The 20,650-nt window shown below is 34.0% G+C and overlaps 1 long non-coding RNA gene across 2 annotated transcripts in view; it reads right to left on the bottom strand.

Moving 5' to 3' along the window:
* LOC309647402 overlaps positions 1-18,812 on the bottom strand; it is a 149,929-nt gene extending 131,117 nt beyond the window's left edge. For both annotated transcript variants that reach the window (XR_014256017.1, XR_014256018.1), the window contains exon 1: positions 12,634-18,812. This is a non-coding gene — a long non-coding RNA (uncharacterized lncRNA). The remainder of the gene's footprint in view (positions 1-12,633) is intronic.
* Positions 18,813-20,650: the final 1,838 nt, after the last annotated feature.

A 20,650-nucleotide genomic window follows, 5' to 3' on the forward strand; every position in this document is an offset into this window, starting at 1 on the left:
ATATTTACAGCCAGAAGTCAATTATTCTATTATACAATTAAAACATAGAAGCTGTAGCTCTCAAAAATATATAGGCAAATAGTTTATGTATCATATATGAATATACATATAATTTATAAATAATACATATATAAATTATATGTATATCTGTATATACATTCACACACACACATATATATAAACACACAGAGAAATTAAAGTGCGAAAACTGCTATTGACAACAAAAACAGTAGGGTGTATTTGGCATGAGACTAACTCGCAGCTGAAAAGAACTATAAAAGATGAATAAATATTTTAAAAGTCACTGAAGGCATTTATAAAACAACAAAGGCTGCCAGAACTTGAGGGTCAGAATCCTAGAGGGAAGGGTAAGGCATTGATGAGTCCTGAGTTTCCTGTTGTTTTTTCCTTTGGAGCCTTTAGCCGGTTCTAGGTGTAGGACACAGGGACCAACAGGGAGTAGCAACCTTGTATTCATAGCACTTCCTGGGCTAAGGAAACAATCGCTAAAATTTATGGCTTCCAAACAACTAAGAATACAGGGCAATATCCTAAGAGAAAAGAAAACCACAGAGAAATGACCTAAACATTCTCTGTACAGTATTGCTGTAAGACATTTTTCAACTTTTATACTATTCAAGTACGTGTGATGACTCAGAAAAAGAAGGCATAAGAGAGCTGCTAAGAACGTGAAAAGCTAAGCAGAGTCAATAGTCTTACAGCTCAGGGTTCAGTGATCATTCAAGAGAGAAACCCTTCCTAAACACCCCAGGTTTTGAGGCAGTAAACTGGAAAGGGGGAAGCCCTAGGTGTAAGCACAAAGTCAAGTACATTCCACAGTCACCTGGACCTAGGACATCTTTCCTGTTTTCTACACAACGGTGAAAAAAAGGAAATGTTCTGTAGAGGAAAATCATAATATCCAGATACTCTACAATTTTTCATATACAAGGTTTGAGAATTTAATTAAAATACAAAAGCCATGACAAGAAATAGGACCAAATGACCAAAAATCGAAAGAAATGAATAAAATAATCCATGCCTGCAACGAATGTAGGTATTAGGGTTATCAGACACAGAGCTAAAAATTACTATGATTTAGATACTCAAGAATATTGACACAAAGAATTTCAGCACAGAAAACATAAATCAAATGTTAATTTTAGAACTGAATAATGATATAAAAAATTAAGAATTTAACTGATTCCTTTAAAAATAGATCAGACAGTAAAAAAAAAAAAAAAAGAAGTATACTGAAAGTTAGATCAAGATAAATTGTCTGGCTTAATGCACTAAAATGGATTTAAAATACACAATAGTGTTTAAGAGATGTATAGTTCTTGATGACAAGATTTAATCAAACTCCAGGAGAGGAGAAAGATAAGGGCTCAGAGACAATAGCTTATTAAATGATGGACAATAATTCTCTAAAACTGATGAATCCTTGAAGTAAACCTTCAGCTTCAAGTATTTAAATAAATAAATAAATAAAAAGACAGTTAATTTCCAAACAGGAATAGTGAAAATAAGAAAACAATAAAATTATGTCAAAAATGCTGAGAGACAAAAAATCAACCAATGAGAATATTTTATACAATACAGGGAACATCCTCCCAAAATGAAAGTTAAAAAAAAAAAAGATATTGTTAGACAAACAAGTACAGAGAGAAGTAATTACCAGTAGAACTCTATCAAAGAAAAATTTGAAGGTATATAAATTTCTTCAGGTATAAAGAACATGAATCCAGGTAGAAACATGGTAATGCAGTAAGGAAAAGGAAAAGAGGTGGTAAATACATGGAAATTTATAAAATAATATTGACTACTGAAAGCAATAATATCAGTATCTTATGAAGTTTAAAATATATGCTGAAATAAAATACACAAGAAAAAGAGTATTAAAAACAGAAGGGGACATTAATGGTAAAAAATTATATATTGATTTTTTATTTTAGGAACACAAATATAGTAATTTAATATAGGCTTTTAAAAATCAAGAACATATATTGTAATATGTAGGATAGCCCTTAAATACAAGTAAAAGAAATTTTAACTGGTAAGTTAATGGAGAGGAAGAAAAGAAACATACTATATATTTGATTATTCCATAAAAAGAGAAAAATCCTCTAAAAAGGAATCAAGAATGTTAGGAAATATAAAATAAATATTAAGGTGGCATATTTAAGTGAAAATTGCCATAATTCCATAAAATGTAAATGGATTAAGAACTACAGTTGAAAACAAAGATTGTCATACTAGCTAAGAAACAAAATAAAAAGCTAACCATATACTGACATAAGAGAAAGCCATATTAAATACAAGGAGAATGGTTGAAAGGCAAAGAATGGAAGCAAGTAGATTATGTGAACATTAACAAAAAGGAAGCTGGTGTAGCTATATTATATCAGAGAATGTAGACTTCAAAGCAAGAAGTATTTCTAGAGATAAAGAGAAAGATTTCATAATTGTTTAAAAAAATAAAAAATGAAGAAGATATAACAACCTTAATGTTTCATGCACCCAATAGAATAGTAAAATATTTAAAGCACAAACTGCAAAATAACTTGAAGAGACAGAAACCTCTCAAATTCCGTTGGTGTTTTTAATGCAGCTATCTCATTAACTCACAGAACAAGCAAACAAAAAGAAAACCTACAAGTATATAGAATATTTAAACAATTATCAGCAAGCTTGAACTAATTGACACTTATACAATACAATATACAATATCCTTCTCAAGTTCATATCAAAAAGTAAAAAACAGTAGGCCATATGTTATTTAAAAGATTTTAATTCACACAGAACATGGGCCTTGATCAATACTATTAATCCAATAAAAAAATAAGAAGAAGGAAGATAAATATTTTGGAAACTGAACAACCCAACTCTATAAAACTAGTGAGTTCTATAGAGTTTCCAATTAAAATTAGGAATGTCTTGAACTAATATTAATAAAATATAACATATTTAAACTTGGGGGATCAAAGATAAAGTGGGGACACAGAAATTTATAACTTTATTTTTATTCATTAAAATTAAATTCTGATACACAATGATCTAGGAATCCATCTGAAAAAGTTGGAAACGTTAATAAAATTAAAAAGACAAAATTATCAGAAAGAGAATAAAGATAATAACATATATGTATTTTTGAAAAGGAAACAAAAGCCAAAGAGAGAAAATCCATAAGTATTATTACTTTGAAAAATACTGATACATATTTTTCTATGTGTATTAATACTTGTTGAAAAGAGACCTGAAATGGAATTGCTACACTAAGTGTCACTAAAGGAGACTTAACTACAGTTTTGACTCTCTCAAAAACAGACTCTTAAACCAGTCAGTAGGAATTGCCTGATCAGTACTAGTTAGGTCATTTGCCTGACAGACCCCTACTATCCTCTAAAGGAAAGTAACCTTTCAGTAACCAATCCCCTTTTTAGTATAAATAAAGTATAAATAAACTTTATTCCCTCTCCCTTTTGGCTATAAAAGTCTTTCATTTTGTACAGCCCCTAGGAGCTCCTATCTTCTAGATTGAATGCTGCTTGATTTGAATTGATTTTTGCTCAAATTCTTAAATTTTTATTATGCCTCAGTTTATCTTTTTAACAGTCTGAACAAGATAATAGAGAGAAGGCATAAATTGGCAATATCAAACTTATTTAAAAATCGATGTTACTACAACGCTTACTGTCATCTAAAAAATCTAAATAGGAAATTTTAAGTTAATTGATGTTCATAGTATAACATTTCAAATTAAGTAAAAACAAAAAACAAAAAAGAAAACTTCTGGGAGCATAAATATTACCAAAGTGATCAGTGAAATTATGAATAGTTCTAAGCTATTTAAACCACTGAACCCAAAAATCTTTCCCTCAAGTAAACCATCAAGTTCAGAGGATATCACTGGTAAATTCTTCCAAGGACTTAAGGAGACAATAACATTCCAGAAAATAGAAGTTACATTTTGAGGCTGCTAGAACACTGATACTAAATTATATCAAGGATTACAAACTAATGTATAAGCTATTACAGGCTAATATCTTATGATCATAGGTGCAAAAATTCCAAATAAAATGTTAATGAATTCTGGTATGAAAGAACATTAAGGACGTTAAATATCTACATTATCCTAATGAAAGAATAAAACCTTACATTAAAATAGAGTTTATTCTAGAAATGCAAACATGATTTATTATTTGAAAATCAATCCATAACATTAATAAAATTGAAAGAATGATAGAAAAAACCTCACATGATTACTTGAGTACAGAATAGCTTTTGAAAATCAAATGAACATACTTTGGGGTTATAAAAACAAACTAAAATCAATAGCAGAATAACAGGCAGAAGAACGGATAAGTGACCTGGAAGACAGAATGGTGGAATTCACTGTTGCAGAACAGAATAAAGAAAAAAGAATGAAAAGAAATGAAGACAGCCTAAGAGACCTCTGGGACAACATTAAACACAACAACATTCGCATTATAGGGGTCCCAGAAGGAGAAGAGAGAGAGAAAGGACCAGAGAAAATATTTGAAAGGATTATAGTAGAAAACTTCCCTAACATGGTAAAGGAAATAGCCACCCAAGTCCAGGAAGTGCAGCGAGTCCCATACAGGATAAACCCAAGGAGAAACATGCAGAGACACATAGTAATCAAATTGGCAAAAATTAAAGACAAAGAAAAATTATTGAAAGCAGCAAGGGAAAAACAACAAATAATATACAAGGGAATTCCCATAAGGTTAACAGCTGATTTCTCAGCAGAAACTCTACCAGCCAGAAGGGAGTGGCATGATATACTTAAAGTAATGAAAGGGAAGAACCTACAACCAAAATCACTCTACCTGGCAAGGATCTCATTCCGATTCGATGGAGAAGTCAAAAGCTTTACAGACAGGCAAAGGCTAAGAGAATTCAGCACCACCAAACCAGCTTTACAACAAATGCTAAAGGAACTTCTCTAGGCAGGAAACACAAGAGAAGGAAAAGACCTGCAATAATAAACCCAAAACAATTAAGAAAGTGGTAATAGAAACATACATATCGATAATTACCTTAAATGTAAATGGATTAAATGCTCCAACCAATAGACACAGATTGGCTGAATGGATACAAAAACAAGACCTGTATATATGCTGCCTACAAGAGACCCACTTCAGACCTAGGGACACATACAGACTTAAAGTGAGGGGATGGAAAAAGATATTCCCTGCAAATGGAAATCAAAAGAAAGCTGGAGTAGCAATACTCATATCAGATAAAATAGACTTTAAAATAAAGAATGTTACAAGAGACAAGGAAGGACACTACATAATAATCAAGGGATCAATTCAAGAAGAAGATATAACAATTATAAATATATATGCACCCAACATAGGAGCACCTCAATACATAAGGCAACTGCTAACAGCTGTAAAAGAGGAAATCGACAGCAACACAATAATAGTGGGGGACTTTAACACCTCACTTACACCCATGGACAGATCATCTAAACAGAAAATTAATAAGGAAACACAAGCTTTAAATGACACAATAGACCAGATAGATTTAATTGATATTTATAGGACATTCCATCCAAAAACAGCAGATTACACTTTCTCCTCAAGTGCGCATGGAACATTCTCCAGGATAGATCATATCTTGGGTCACAAATCAAGCCTCAGTAAGTTTAAGAAAATTGAAATCATATCAAGCATCTTTTCTGACCACAATGCTATGAGATTAGAAATCAATTACAGGGAAAAAAACGTAAAATACACAAACACATGGAGGCTAAACAATATGTTACTAAATAACCAAGAGATCACTGAAGAAATCAAAGAGGAAATCAAAAAATACCTAGAGACAAATGACAATGAACACATGACGATCCAAAACCTATGGGATGCAGCAAAAGCAGTTCTAAGAGGGAAGTTTACAGCTATACAAGCCTACCTCAAAAAACAAGAAAAATCTCAAATAAACAATCTAACCTTACACTTAAACGAACTAGAGAAAGAAGAACAAACAAAACCCAAAGTTAGCAGAAGGAAAGAAATCATAAAGATCAGAGCAGAAATAAATGAAATAGAAACAAAGAAAACAATAGCAAAGATCAATAAAACTAAAAGCTGGTCCTTTGAGAAGATAAACAAAATTGATAAACCATTAGCCAGGCTCATCAAGAAAAAGAGGGAGAGGACTCAAATCAATAAAATTAGAAATGAAAAAGGAGAAGGTACAACAGACACTGCAGAAATACAAAGCATCCTAAGAGACTACTACAAGCAACTCTATGCCAATAAAATGGACAACCTGGAAGAAATGGACAAATTCTTAGAAAGGTATAACCTTCCAAGACTGAACCAGGAAGAAATAGAAAATATGAACAGACTAATCACAAGTAATGAAATTGAAACTGTGATTAAAAATCTTCCAACAAACAAAAGTCCAGGACCAGATGGCTTCACAGGTGAATTCTATCAAACATTTAGAGAAGAGCTAACACCCATCCTTCTCAAACTCTTCCAAAAAGTTGCAGAGGAAGGAACACTCCCAAACTTATTCTATGAGGCCACCATCAGCGTGATGCCAAAACCAGACAAAGATACTACAAAAGAAGAAAATTACAGACCAATATCACTGATGAATATAGATGCAAAAATCCTCAACAAAATACTAGCAAACAGAATCCAACAACACATTCAAAGGATCATACACCATGATCAAGTGGGATTTATCCCAGGAATGCAAGGATTCTTCAATATATGCAAATCAATCAATGTGATACAACATATTAACAAATTGAAGAATAAAAACCATATGATCATCTCAATAGATGCAGTAAAAGCTTTTGACAAAATTCAACACCCATTTATGATAAAAACTCTCCAGACAGTAGGCATAGAGGGAACCTACCTCAACATAATAAAGGCCATATACGACAAACCCACAGCAAACATCATTCTCAATGGTGAAAAACTGAAAGCATTTCCTCTAAGATCGGGAACAAGACAAGGATGTCCACTCTCACCACTATTATTCAACATAGTTTTGGAAGTCCTAGCCATGGTGATTAGAGAAGAAAAAGAATAAAAGGAATACAAATTGGAAAAGAAGAAGTAAAACTGTCACTGTTTGCAGATGACATGATACTATACATAGAGAATCCTAAAAATGCCACCAGAAAACTACTAGAGGTAATCAATGAATTTGGTAAAGTTGCAGGATACAAAATTAATCCACAGAAATCTCTTGCATTCCTATACACTAATGATGTAAAATCTGACAGAGAAATTAAGGAAACACTCCCATTTACCACTGCAACAAAAAGAAAAGAATACCTAGGAATAAACCTACCTAGGGAGACAAAAGACCTGTATGCAAAAAACTATAAGACACTGATGAAAGAAATGAAAGATGATACCAACAGATGGAGAGATTATCATGTTCTTGAATTGGAAGAATCAATATTGTTAAAGTCACTATACTACCCAAAGCAATCTACAGATTCAATGCATTCCCTATCAAATTACCAATGGCATTTTTTTTTACAGAACTAGAACAAAGTATCTTAAAATTTGTATGGAGACACAAAAGACCCAGAATAGCCAACGCAGTCTTGAAGGAAAAAAACAGAGCTGGAGGAATCAGACTCCTTGACTTCAGACTCTTCTACAAAGCTACAGTAATCAAGACAACATGGCACTGGCACAAAAACAGAAATATAGATCAATGGAAAAAGAAAGCCCAGAGATAAACCACACACCATGGTCAACTAATCTATGACAAAGGAGGCAAGGACATACAATGGACAAAAGACAGTCTCTTCAATAAGTGGTGCTGGAAAACTGGACAGCTACATGTAAAAGAAAAATTAGAACACTCTCTAACACCATACACAAAAATAAACTAAAGATGGATTAAAAAATTAAATATAAGACCACAGGAAGAACACTCTTTGCCATAAATCACAGCAAGATCTCTTCAGACCCACCTCCTAGAGTGATGGAAATAAAAACAAAAATAAACAAATGGGACCTAATGAAACTTGAAAGCTTTTGCACAGCAAAGGAAACCATAAACAAGACAAAAAGACAACCCCCAGAATGGGAGAAAATATTTTCAAACAAATCAACGGACAAATAATTAATCTCCAAACTATATAAACAGCTCATGCAGCTCAATATTAAAGAAACAAACAACCCAATCCAAAAATGGGCAGAAGACCTAAATAGACATTTCTCCAAAGAAGACATACAGATGGCCAAGAAGCACATGAAAAGTTGCTCAACATCACTAATTATTAGAGAAATGCAAATCAAAACTACAATGAGGTATCACCTCACACCAGTTAGAATGGGCATATCAGAAAATCTACAAACAACAAATGCTGGAGAGGGTGTGGAGAAAAGAGAACCCTCTTGCACTGTTGGTGGGAATGTAAATTGATACATCCACTATGGAGAACAGTATGGAGGTTCCTTAAAAAACTAAAAATAGAACTACTATATGACTCAGCATTCCCACTACTGGGCATATACCCAGAGAAAACCATAATTCAAAAAGACACATGCACCCCAATGTTCATTGCAGCACTATTTACAATAACCAGGTCATGGAAGCAACCTAATTGCCCATTGACAGATGAATGGGTAAAGAAGATGTGGTACATATATACAATGGAATATTACTCAGCCATAAGGAATGAAATTGAGTCATTTGTTGAGACGTGGATGGATCTAGAGACTGTCATACAGAGTGAAGTAAGTCAGAAAGAGAAAAACAAGTATTGTATATTAACGCATGTATGTGGAACCTAGAAAAATGTTACAGGTGAACTGGTTTGCAGGGCAGAAGTTGAGACACAGATGTAGAGAACAAACATATGGACACCAAGGAGGGAAAGCCGTGGGGAGGTGGGGATGGTGGTGTGATGAATTGGGCGATTGGGACTGACATGTATACACTGATGTGTATAAAATTGATGACTAATAAGAACCTGCTGTATAAAAAAATAAAGAAAATAAAATTAAAAAATAAAAAAAAAAACCCTAATACTAAACTTTCTTTGGGTTATTTATATGGAAATATATTAATATAAATGTCTCAGACATTACATGAAATTCCTAAAAATCTTATATGTTGTGTATAATGTTATAAGTCATAATTCTAGTTATTATTTTAAAATATATATCTCAGAAATAACTAAATTTCCTTGTCAATTGCATTATTATGAACTTTCATCAAATCTTTAATCGTGGTCATTTTTAAGTCTTTTGTCATTTACAGACAGTTCTGGGTGTACTCTGATGCTTTTGCAAAAATGTTCCTATAAAAGGGTTTCATCTTCAAGGAATTCATGGAAAAGACTCTGACAAGTACAGGTTTCTGGTAACTGACTATACTGCTGAACTGAATGAATAATTATTTTCAGAACTCTAATGGAAAACTGATGAATTCATAAACGTGCTAAAAAAAGATCAAGATAAAAAAAATTAATTACATGGGACTGAGTGAACTGATGAGGATGATTATAATTTTTGTAACTCTGTTTGAATAAAAAAAAAAATCCTAGGCTAAAGCCAAAAAAAATGAATAAAAATAGCTGATTATTGAAATACAGAATGCATGCTTTTTATTTACAAAGATTTAAAGGACACTTATTTGGACTCTGCCATCAGCTATTTTATTATATATGTCACCATGATTTTCTCTCTGGTACAGGAATTGATTGATTACAAATATTACAGTCTTCCCTAGGCTTGTGAATATGAATGCGTTCCTTTTCTTTTTAATTAAAATTTGACAGCACAAGTCCTATAAATTTAATTAATTAATTAATTGGGAAATACACAATAGCAGAAAATTCTATTGAAAATATTTTCTTTAACTTTTATTTCACACTTCTTTGACATTTTACAACTGAAACCAGAGAGTTGTAAAATCTATGGGTAGCATTTAGGAGTAGATCAACTTATTTAGCAAGATACATTTAAACTTTAACCCTGAGGTCAACACTGATGGACATTATTACATGACTTCTAGCTTTGCTAAGCAAAAAATAAATTTACTTGACAAAAATTGCTACCAAACTTCCCTGTCAGCAATATTTACATTACTGGAGAAAGCAAAGCAAATTACTGGAGAAAGCAAAGCAAATTAATTGTTTTTACCCTATGGCATAGTTATGTTACAGTCAGCGTTTTCTAATTGTATTCTTTTGTTAGTAACATAATTTTGCAGTTTTATTTAATGGTCATTCTGAAGAATACTTTCTGAGGACATTACAGAAGACTTCTTTGTTTTCAAAGAACTTCCGATTAAAATTTGATAATACAGACTGCATTAGCATACCTGGCAAGCATCCTTCCTATATCATTACTCAACAATCTTTAAGAGTAAAGTCTGATGTATTATGAACATTTAAAATGAGATACATGTATATGTTTGAAACATATATAGTTATTAACACGATAGTAAAATAATAGCATAATAATATCAACATTAACAGTTATATTACATTGATTCTTAATAATTAATCATTCATTGATATTACTAGTATCTTTCAATTATAGTAATTATATATTACTATATAATTGCACGATATAATAATGTTATATTTGTATAACCATAACTATCTATAAGTATAATAATTAATAATTATATATAATATGTTGTAAAATATAAACAATATATTAATATTTATATAAATATAATATTTTATATTTATTAATAAACAAGTTTATTTATTTATAACCAATATTTACAATTATTATGTATATGTTTAAAATATTGAATACTCATTTCCACATTGATAGGCATTTAGGCTGTTTCCAAAATTTGTGTTTACAAATAGTGCTGTGATATATTTGTATGTATATAGTAAAACTATAGAACCATGAATGACATTCCAAAGAGTCATCCTCTCAGGGAGAGTGGAAGGGGATGAGAAAACTCATCATTTCCCTTACTTCAGTCAGTAAAATGTATACACTTTATAAAATCACATATATCAAATGTGAAAAAATTTCAACATTAACAATTTTATGTGGCAGGTATATAGTACTCATTCTTTTAAATATATTTGAATTTAAGCAAAAGAGATAAAAACATATAAAGATTCCTGCACAAAATATGTGTTTCAAATTTAAGACTAGTTTAGAACTAGTTTCCCCAACCATATTTATTTATACACATTTTAATTATACTTCTTTCACTTACATCCAAGTATCCTGACTATTATTAAAACTATAACCAGGAACTGGGAATAGCACATGACTGTCTTTAAAACGGTGTGTTAGAGAAATCTACATGTGGTCTGGAAGTCACTATGGATGCCTTCATCTTAGCCAGGAAGTTGATAAGTAATGAAGCATCTGCTTTAAGCGTATCTTGGGATGCAGACCATTTGCCTCCTGCGATAAGAGCTTTAGGAGACTTGGTTGAATATTACAGGATAATGGAGTGTTGTAGTCACCACTGTGGTCATCACAAATATCCCTCGGTTCTACTTTAAAGCAGAGGAAGCAAAGAGCAGAGCCTAGCAATCAGTAAAAATATTATATGGTGTGTGTGTGTGTGTTTGCGTGTACTGCCACAAATCATCAAATGGCTCAAAATAAAATAATTATTTTCTGCTGGACTGCAAAAGTGAATTATTTTTCATCAAGCCAAACTTAGTGAGCTTGGCCAGGGTGGGGAGGAGTAAGTGGGAAATAAGCTGAGCCTTTTTTGCTGTGCGTTCATTCCCCACACCACAAATACAAAAGTAGCCCACAAACTGTCCTTTAAAGATCCATTCCTAGAGGGGTAGCACATTACCCCAGTCTCATTCACCCTGACTGCATTTTTTCAATTGCAGTGTTTAAGAAGAAATTGTTAATCTGAAGATTGGGATGAAAAGAGTGGTGAATATGTTGCTAGGAACTCAAAGCCATTAGAACGATGTACAATTCAAGGACTATGTCCTGACAGGACTTTACACCCTAGCTACCAGTGCATAGACTTGAGATATTGTAAACGTATAAACTGTTGACTTATTTTTTAGTTAGTTTTGCCCCATGCAGCCTGGCAAAGTGGCCCCTGAATTCACATTGATATGGAGTGTTCTAGGATAGTGGTGAACCCCAGGATAGAATTGATTTTCCTCGATTATCTTATATGTGTTCAAAGAAGACAATGGACATCTTCCTGCCGGTTGGAACCCCAAATTGCTATTGACCAGTCAAACAAAAAGTACCCACCCCATGTCAGAAAGACCTTATTATCTTGTCCAATAGTATATGCTATATGCTATATTTCCCCTTGATTCTTTTTACTAATGGAAGATTTTGTATTGATTTTCTAGTTATTTTACTGGTTATTGCAAAGCTTAAAGACTCATCTCGTTCATACAGATAGGTGGATAGAGCGGGATGGGGGAGATTACATGTCTACATGACCACATTGTACCCTTTGGCTGTACAGAAGCCATACAAAACCTTTTTTTACATAGCACACTTACACAGCACACTTAGATTCCTTTTTAAACACGTATATGATAAAAGGGAAGGATTTCCATCTATGCTAGCAACACTTATTAGAAAATATACACAGAATTTAAACATGAGATTCATTTTAAAAGTATTTTTATTAAACACTAACCTTAGCAGAAATTTTGTAACCGGGTGGACGTGCGTTGTAACAAAATAGCTTCAACCGAGGAGGTCAACGGAAGGCCAGGACCAGCAATCTGGGTTCCAGTAAGCAAAGAATTGCTAAGTACCACTTTAAGCTTAAACGCAGAGTTTAACATAGGTACACTGTCAGAGAGGGAGAGAGGGAGAGAGGGAGAGAGAGAGAGGGAGAGAGGGAGAGAGAGAGAGAGAGAGAGAGAGAGAGAGAGGGCGCGAGCTGTTGCTGAGAGCGGGCTGTTTCAGTGAAGTGAAAGTAACATTCCTGTACAGGCTTAAGGGCGCTTTTAAGGAGCATTTTGCAAGGAGGCGGGGGTGAGTGACAGGGGATCATTATCTGATTGACAGTCCCGAACTATGTAACAAGTTTACTGCTGCATGCTCCCATCCTTGAATCACTAAGAAATGCCCAATGGGAGGAGGGGGCGCGCAGGGTAGGGGGCAAAACCACAGGTAGATTTTATTATAATTATGGTATAATGAGTTTGGGTTAACTATAGGTTATACGCCTGTCTGGTCTGGGCATGTGCAGCCCGGGGAAGTCCCCTCGTGTTGCCGTGCCCCTCTTTATTAGGATAAGCTGCCCACCACACGACCATAGTTTCGCCTGTTCTGGGTGCGGTCAAAGAAGAGTCCCCAAATGGCTGGGTGTGTAACTCGATTTCTTCTTGTTTTTCTCACCACTGTCACCTCCTTGCTGCTAATGTCTGACTAACTACCTAACAATCTAAGTCTTTTTTATGGATTATCATATTTAGTGTCATGAAAGTCATTTGCAAGGGAAGTTATTATTATTCACAGCAAATTGATCAGTGTCACAGACATTTTTTTGAGTGTCAGAATCAGTATTTGACCTCAGGCAGGAGAAATCCTAACAGGAAGACAAATCCCCAAACTGAGGGTCACCAGACATCTTTAAGGCAGTGATGCGTAGCAGTTTTTAAGAATGTGATTTTGGAGTCTGGGCACATGGCTCGAAATCCCAGGGAAACCACTTACTAACTGCTAGCCTTTGGGCATAACATCTCTATAAATTCACATGCCAACATCTCCTCATCTGCAATTCCAAAATCCAAAGGCTATGACAACTAAAAGATTTTGTAAGTTTTGTGCAGTCCTACTTGGTGGTAAAATTTAATCTAATTACCATGAAGACACTTAGGATCTCTATTAACTCCACTTACTGGGCATATCCAAATATTTTACTATAGGTATTTTAATATTTTTATTATGTTTGATTAGACATACTGCTGTAGATAATTCGAGTTACGGCAAAAATACAGTAGAGGATCACATTGCTTCTCTGAAATATTTTGGATACAAAAGCATATCTGGCTCAAGACTTTGGAATAAAAGATCGAACACCTCTTATCCCAGTTGTACAACTGGGGGAAAATAGTGTCTATCGCATAGAATTTTCATGGCAATGAAAATAATGTAGAATAGTTACTGAGCTCAATGTCTGCCTCTTAAAAATCACTCAGTCCATGTTAGCTATCATTTATATGCCCCCAAGGTAAAAGCCACCACTGACTTGTGGAGAAACTGGTGTGAGACATCCTAAGTAACTCGAAATCTCTAGCTGTCCCAGATCATTGCTCTCCTTCTACTTCTTTAGCACATAACTGGCCTGTGTCTATAAAGAAAATCATCTACGGTGGGAAAATTAGGCTGAGTTGAGATAGCATTTTTCTCAGCATCAAGCTCCATGAAACAGGGAGGCAATATCATCAGAATTCTATTGCAAGGAAAGTATAAGCCAGTCATTTTATACTTGGGTAACAGGTTTTTGGGGGAGAGCAACAGACAGGATTCTCGAAATAGACAAAGATTCCAGAATCATAAGACCTGTGGTCCATTTTTTTCTTGCGGGGGGGGGGCGGGAAAGGGTGCCAAAATATAAATCATAAACCACAAATCCTAAAACGTAAAACTCAAATCACAAGTGTCAGGATAGGAGAATCTATTTGATGGTGGGAAATTGGAACAAATACAAGATAAATCAAAATAAGTAACGCAAAGTTGTTGACTCTGAGATCATAAAAAATCAAGCTCTGAGCACTGAATCTGTGTGATATAGGCAGCCTGTAAGGGGCCCTCTGCTGGTCCCGGCCTCATGGTGTTCATTCCCTCATGTAATTTCCTTCCCTTGAGTGTGGGCTGGATTTAGTAACTTCCTTCTAAGGAATAGAATATGATAGAAAGCAGTTCTAAGATTAGACTGTAAAAAGACAGTGGCTTTCATCTTGGCTTCTCTCCTTTACTTGCTCCAGAATAAGCCAGCTGCCATGACATGAAGCTGCACTAAGGAGATTCCCACATGGAAGGGAGCTAAGCCCGTGAGAAGCTGAGGGCCTCAGTCCAACAACCTGAGGAACCGAATCCTGCTAACACTTCTCCCATTCAAGCTCTGAGATGAGACTTGACTGAGCTCAACCAGTCAAGCTTGGTCAGATGAGACTGACCAAGAGCTTGACTGCAACCTCAGGAGAGATAATAAACTAGAGGCAAGATCACACAGCTAAGCAACACTTGGATTTCTAGCCCACAGAAGCTAAAGGCATACAAATGTTTGCTGTTTTAAGTCACTAAGTTTTGGAATATTTTTTTATACAGCAATAAGAGTAATAAACAATTTAACTACAGAGATAATTCTAAATACCTCCCATTACAGAACAGAATATAATTTTTATAAACGTATATAAAGTTAAAATGGGTGGTGTAGGTGGAGATAATAACAAGAAATAACAATGAGTGAAGTGCATGTAGAAGGAAATATATGTTCTAATATTTTTTGTGGATGTTATACTGGAGTAAAAATCCTATGGAGATTTCATAAGTCATGAAACACAAATACAGGCACATAATCTAAGTCACTAGAGTGCACAAAACAGAACAAAATCATATAATGTATGATAAAGCACAAAGAATTCATAATAAAACATGGATATCTTTAAGAATGATAATAAAGAGAAGAGGAAGCAGGAGAAATAGCTAACATATGTTGAGCAATTGTTATATTTCTGTCCCTCTTCTTAGTCCTTTATATCCATCAATCATTTAATCCTTACAACAGTCCTAGAAGATGCATGCTATTATGGTCTTCATCTTATAGATGAGAAAACAATTAAAAATTCACTATATTATAAAACCCATGTGACATAGTTAAATCTGTGCTCAGAAAAAAAAAATACCCTCAAATATTTGTTATTAGTCAAAGGTAAAATTAATATATGTCTTCAAATTAATGTCAAAAATAACAGAAAGAAAAGTATAAGAATGGAAGGAAATAAAATATTCATCACTCCATGCTAAAAAAAAAAAAAAAAAAGTCAGTATCATGTTTAATTAGAATCCTTCCCAACTTAGGACCTTTGCAATCACTCTTTTCTCTGCCTGGAATCCTCTCCCCAGGAACCTGGGTCTTCATGGTATCTGAGTCACATACTGTCATATGCTCTTTGCCTCTTAATAGCTCACATGTCACCTCCTTATAGAACCTTCTTTGAACACCAAAACTAAAAACCTTTTCATGCAGTCTTTCTCTCTGTAATTTTCTAGTAACTCAGCTACATTGAAATAGGGTAATCATATCCATCGTATATTGGCTGTTATTTCTCGTAAGTTGATGGTTGTCCTAATTTTGTGGTCCATGCATGCTGTCAATTAGTCCTTTTATTTATATCACTTCATTAGTTTTCTCTAATGATGCTATACTCCCTCTCCATCTAATTTCTCAGAAGTCACCACATACAATATTCTTGAAAAGAGTCATAATGAATTATTTAGGTCTAGCAATTATAACTCTAAGTAGGATAATAATTCTATCCCCCAAAATAATTTTATTACATTTTAAAATTTAATTGTAAACAAACACAAAATGTACACTAAATGTTGAACTCGGTTAAAGAAGAGTCAGCTTATTCATTATCACTACTACTGATTATAGTAAGAATTGAATTGATGTGTAAAAATAGACACTTCACCTGTCATTTCCTTGTTGATGATAAAAATCCTCTTGTCAGAAAGTCTGAGCCACAAATACATCAAGTTCAGCACATACTTATTTAAGGAAAAGTTTAGCAGATAATTATTTAAGCAGTAGGAGAATAGGCAGTTCACAAATACAAGCACATTTCAGACAAACGTAGTAAAAAATGAGACTATTTAGATTTTTTTCTGCAAAAATTGTTGTTTGTTAAATATAATTCTTGTGAAAAAAAATCTTTCAGTGGTAAGAGAATTATCCACATGGGAAGTATCATGACTATTTGGGTTATACATGGGAGTATTTTGAGTAAAGTTCAGGGAATGGTGAGAAAATTGCTATATTCCATATTTTGAGTTTCTCTTTTTTTTCTCCTATCCCTCAGATATACTCAGAGTTGGTAAAATGGCAAGGCTCACTTTGTTAAGTAGAGAAGCGCAGACAGATAAGATCTACAGAAGTAACAAAAAAGGAACTGGTAATAACAACTAATAGCAACACTTCTAGAAATTCTGTGCTGCCCCTAGAGGAAAGCTGACCCTTAGACTAGAAAATAAACCATACACATACTGAAGTTACAAAAGAAAAGGCACCAAATAATTCTGGTAAATAAATAAATTTGTACATTTTTTTAATATGGTATTTCTTTCAATCCTTGTTTATATAACTGAAACCCCAAGCCTTCAGAGCTACATAAAATACCTATTATTTTTTCTGTTTAACTTTTCAGTTAAAGAAAATCATTTATAGTTAAAACTTTCTGTAGCCCAAAGGATTTTCTTAATAAATGAACAAATGAAAGATTTTATTTTTAATTTTTAGCAAATAAAAGACTTTCTCATTCTTTATACTTACTGTTAAAATGATTTTACCATCAAAAATTTGAAACAATTTAATTCCCTGTGGCTATTGCCATGTGCCACTGTTGTACTTTTTGATTTATGTTTGTAGAGAAATGAAACTGACCATCCCTCCCTTTATTTATTCTTCCCTTCATATATTTCAAGAATAAAATTAAAAGAAAAACATCTCTGGAAAAAAGTAATTACCAAAGAGGAGTTTTTCTGTGAAATTTCTTTCATACAACTGAAAGAAAAATAATCAAAGGAAGTCTGCAAGTATGCTATCATCACTGAAAATTAGAGTGCCCATATTGAACTGCAACTTTGTGCTACAAAACAATTTGAATCCAAATTGATAAAAGAGTAAATGAATTGACACATATCTCTCTGGTCATGATAAATTCTGTGAAAGTGCATAAATGATGAGAATTATGAAAGAAAATCATTAATAATCTCCAATGTGAGGAATAGGTATTTAGTGACCAAGGAAACGTTATCAAATTCCCTGCAGGAAGCTCTTTTCCTCCAACCCATGGTAATAAATACCTCAGATGCCAAAAAATGAAACACAGAAGTTTGAAAATCTATGCTTCACAGGGAAGTCCATTTGGTAAGAAAGTAAAATAAAGTAAAAAAAAAAAAAAAAAAAAAAAAGACAAATTTTAAAGAGGATAAAATCAGGATAAATTACTGAAGTCTAAAGTCCAAAACTTTTATTTTGTAGATGGGGTAACTGAGATCCAGTGAGATTAAATGACTTGGCCAACATTGTGGGTAGCAAATTCAATAAAACCAAATTCCTGCATCCCAGTTCATGCTGTTTCCACTAATTCAGACTGACTTCTCTATTTCAGGGATAATAAAATTAGGTAGAGTCCTGAAAAGATTTCTTTAGGGAATATCCATGAATATGCTTTGTAGTTTCTCAAACACAGTGTTAGAGTATTTCTGAGTAAGTCATATGTAAAAGAGAGTTTACATGTAAAGGAGCAAAAATTGACCTTAGAATAACTATAAAATGGAATATATGTTTTGCTCTACTATGGGGAATGTTCTATGTATTTTTAAATAAAATGAGAAGTCAGTTATGATTCCAATAATGCTTAAGAGAAAAATTTCACAACACATTGATCTTTCATATTAAGAAGGAAAGATGTAGAAAGAAAACATAGGAATAATGAAGGATAAAGCACATAAAATATTATAAAGGATTTCACGTGCAAGAGTTAAATGATATATTAAAAATAATTATGTTGAAATCAACCCCTCTAAAATTCCAAGTAGAAACCATACATTTGAAGCTAAGTGTGCACTTGTGAAATGTATAATATAAGCATAATATAATCCAAAAAACAGGGTATCCAATCATGCTATGAAATAAATATATGATATTTTAATTTTTACAAATTGTATTAGATATAGACCATGAAGAATTTCATTTATTTTTTTCTACTTAAAATATTCTCTTCATTCAGTCATTCCACACCAATTTGTTGATTGTTGCATGCAATACTGGATGTTCTTGGGCGTCAGAAGTGAACCAATCAAGAAAAAACAAGCAACCATACAAAAAACTGCTTTCAGGGATCTCAAGATCTAATATAGGGAGAAGACAATTATCAAGATACTTAAGCTAAAAATATAGTATAGTAGGTCAAGATGAATATTGAGGAGAAACTTCAACAGGGAATAAGGAGAGAGATTCTCAGTGGAGGGTGTGAATTTAAGCAGGAGATCTAAAAGAACTCACTGGAAGAGTGACACTCCAGGAAAGGGGGTAATGAAGTCCATGAATCACTAGGACAAAATATTAGACAAAGGAAAGAAAGAGTACAATGTAAGAAGATGTTAGAGAATTTGTTTTATTCAAGGAACAGCCAAGAGACTAGTATATCTGAAGAGGTTAACAAGCAGGAAAAATGTATGAGAGGAAAAAAGATCCTTAGGTCCTAGATCATCACCAGGACTTTGATTTTAACTCTGAGTAAGCCATTGCAAGATTTTGTGTAGAGCAGCGGCTGTCAAAATTTAGGTGCATCAGAAGCATTGGAGGGATTGCAAATATGCAGATTGATGAGTTCTGCCTCCAGAAATTCTGATTCAGTAGGTCTGGGTTGTAACCCCAGAATTTCTTGCTGGACTAAGGACCACATTTTGAAAATTACTGGGGTAGAGGACTGACATGAAATGTTTTAATTCAAGTAATCTGATTTATTTTTGGAGATAGACTGAAATGGGACAAGGGTATAAGCAGCGGAGGCAGGTTTTTCTCTCTGTAGGTTGTGGTTGAATTCATTTTCAGTTTCACATGGCATAGTTTGATTGTATTAGATTTTGTGTGTGTGTGTGTGTGTGTGTGTGTGTGTGTGTGTGTGTGTGTGTTTATGATGATCTTCAAAAGACCACAGTGACCATTTATGGGGGAATGCCAATCATTGCAGGAGCCAAGTGTGCACCTTTGACGCAGGACCCGAGCACACAGGTTTGTGCTGAGGTCCTTGTCCTGTGCCCCAGGCTGCAGCATCTGTGCCCCCTGAGCATCTGAGCCATCTACTCCAAGTCATCAATTTGTCACTGGTTAAGGTGACATTCTTTAGATGTCTAAATTGTAAAGGAATGATTGCTTGCTTGCTTGCTTGGGTCTGTGGCTACTTTCTGGAAGAGAAGGTCATTGAACTTAACGTTAGATGGGTGATATGTGATTGATCTTCAAGTTGGGGATCCTTCTTGGCAGCTACCTCCAGAGCTAAGAGGAAGGAAATTAAACAAAACTTCAGTGCCTGCCATCAGCATACCAGGCCAGTGAAACCTAAAGCTAGTTTCTGAGGTCTGGGGAATGTCCACTTCTCACTGGGTCTTGAGTTCTAGAGAGGCAGTCCCTGATGAAAGGGGCATTTCTTTATGCACTACTTTTGTTCAAAGCTCGGTGGAATTTGTGACAGCCCTGGCAGACCTCCAAGAGGAGTCTAGCTGCCTCATCTCTCTGAACTACTTGAAGACCCATGGCTATCCACTGTGGTCACAACTCAGTCACTCCTGCACAAATATGTCCTAGAAAGATCTAGATTATACCTTTCCATGCCCGCCTACCATTTTACTGTCCAGGCAAGAATTTCAGGAGCAAATCCCAGCTTAGTAATTTGACTGAAATCATTAAG

The sequence above is a fragment of the Balaenoptera physalus genome (genome assembly GCF_965194825.1).
Source record: "Balaenoptera physalus genome assembly, chromosome: 18".
Lineage (NCBI taxonomy): Eukaryota > Metazoa > Chordata > Mammalia > Artiodactyla > Balaenopteridae > Balaenoptera > Balaenoptera physalus.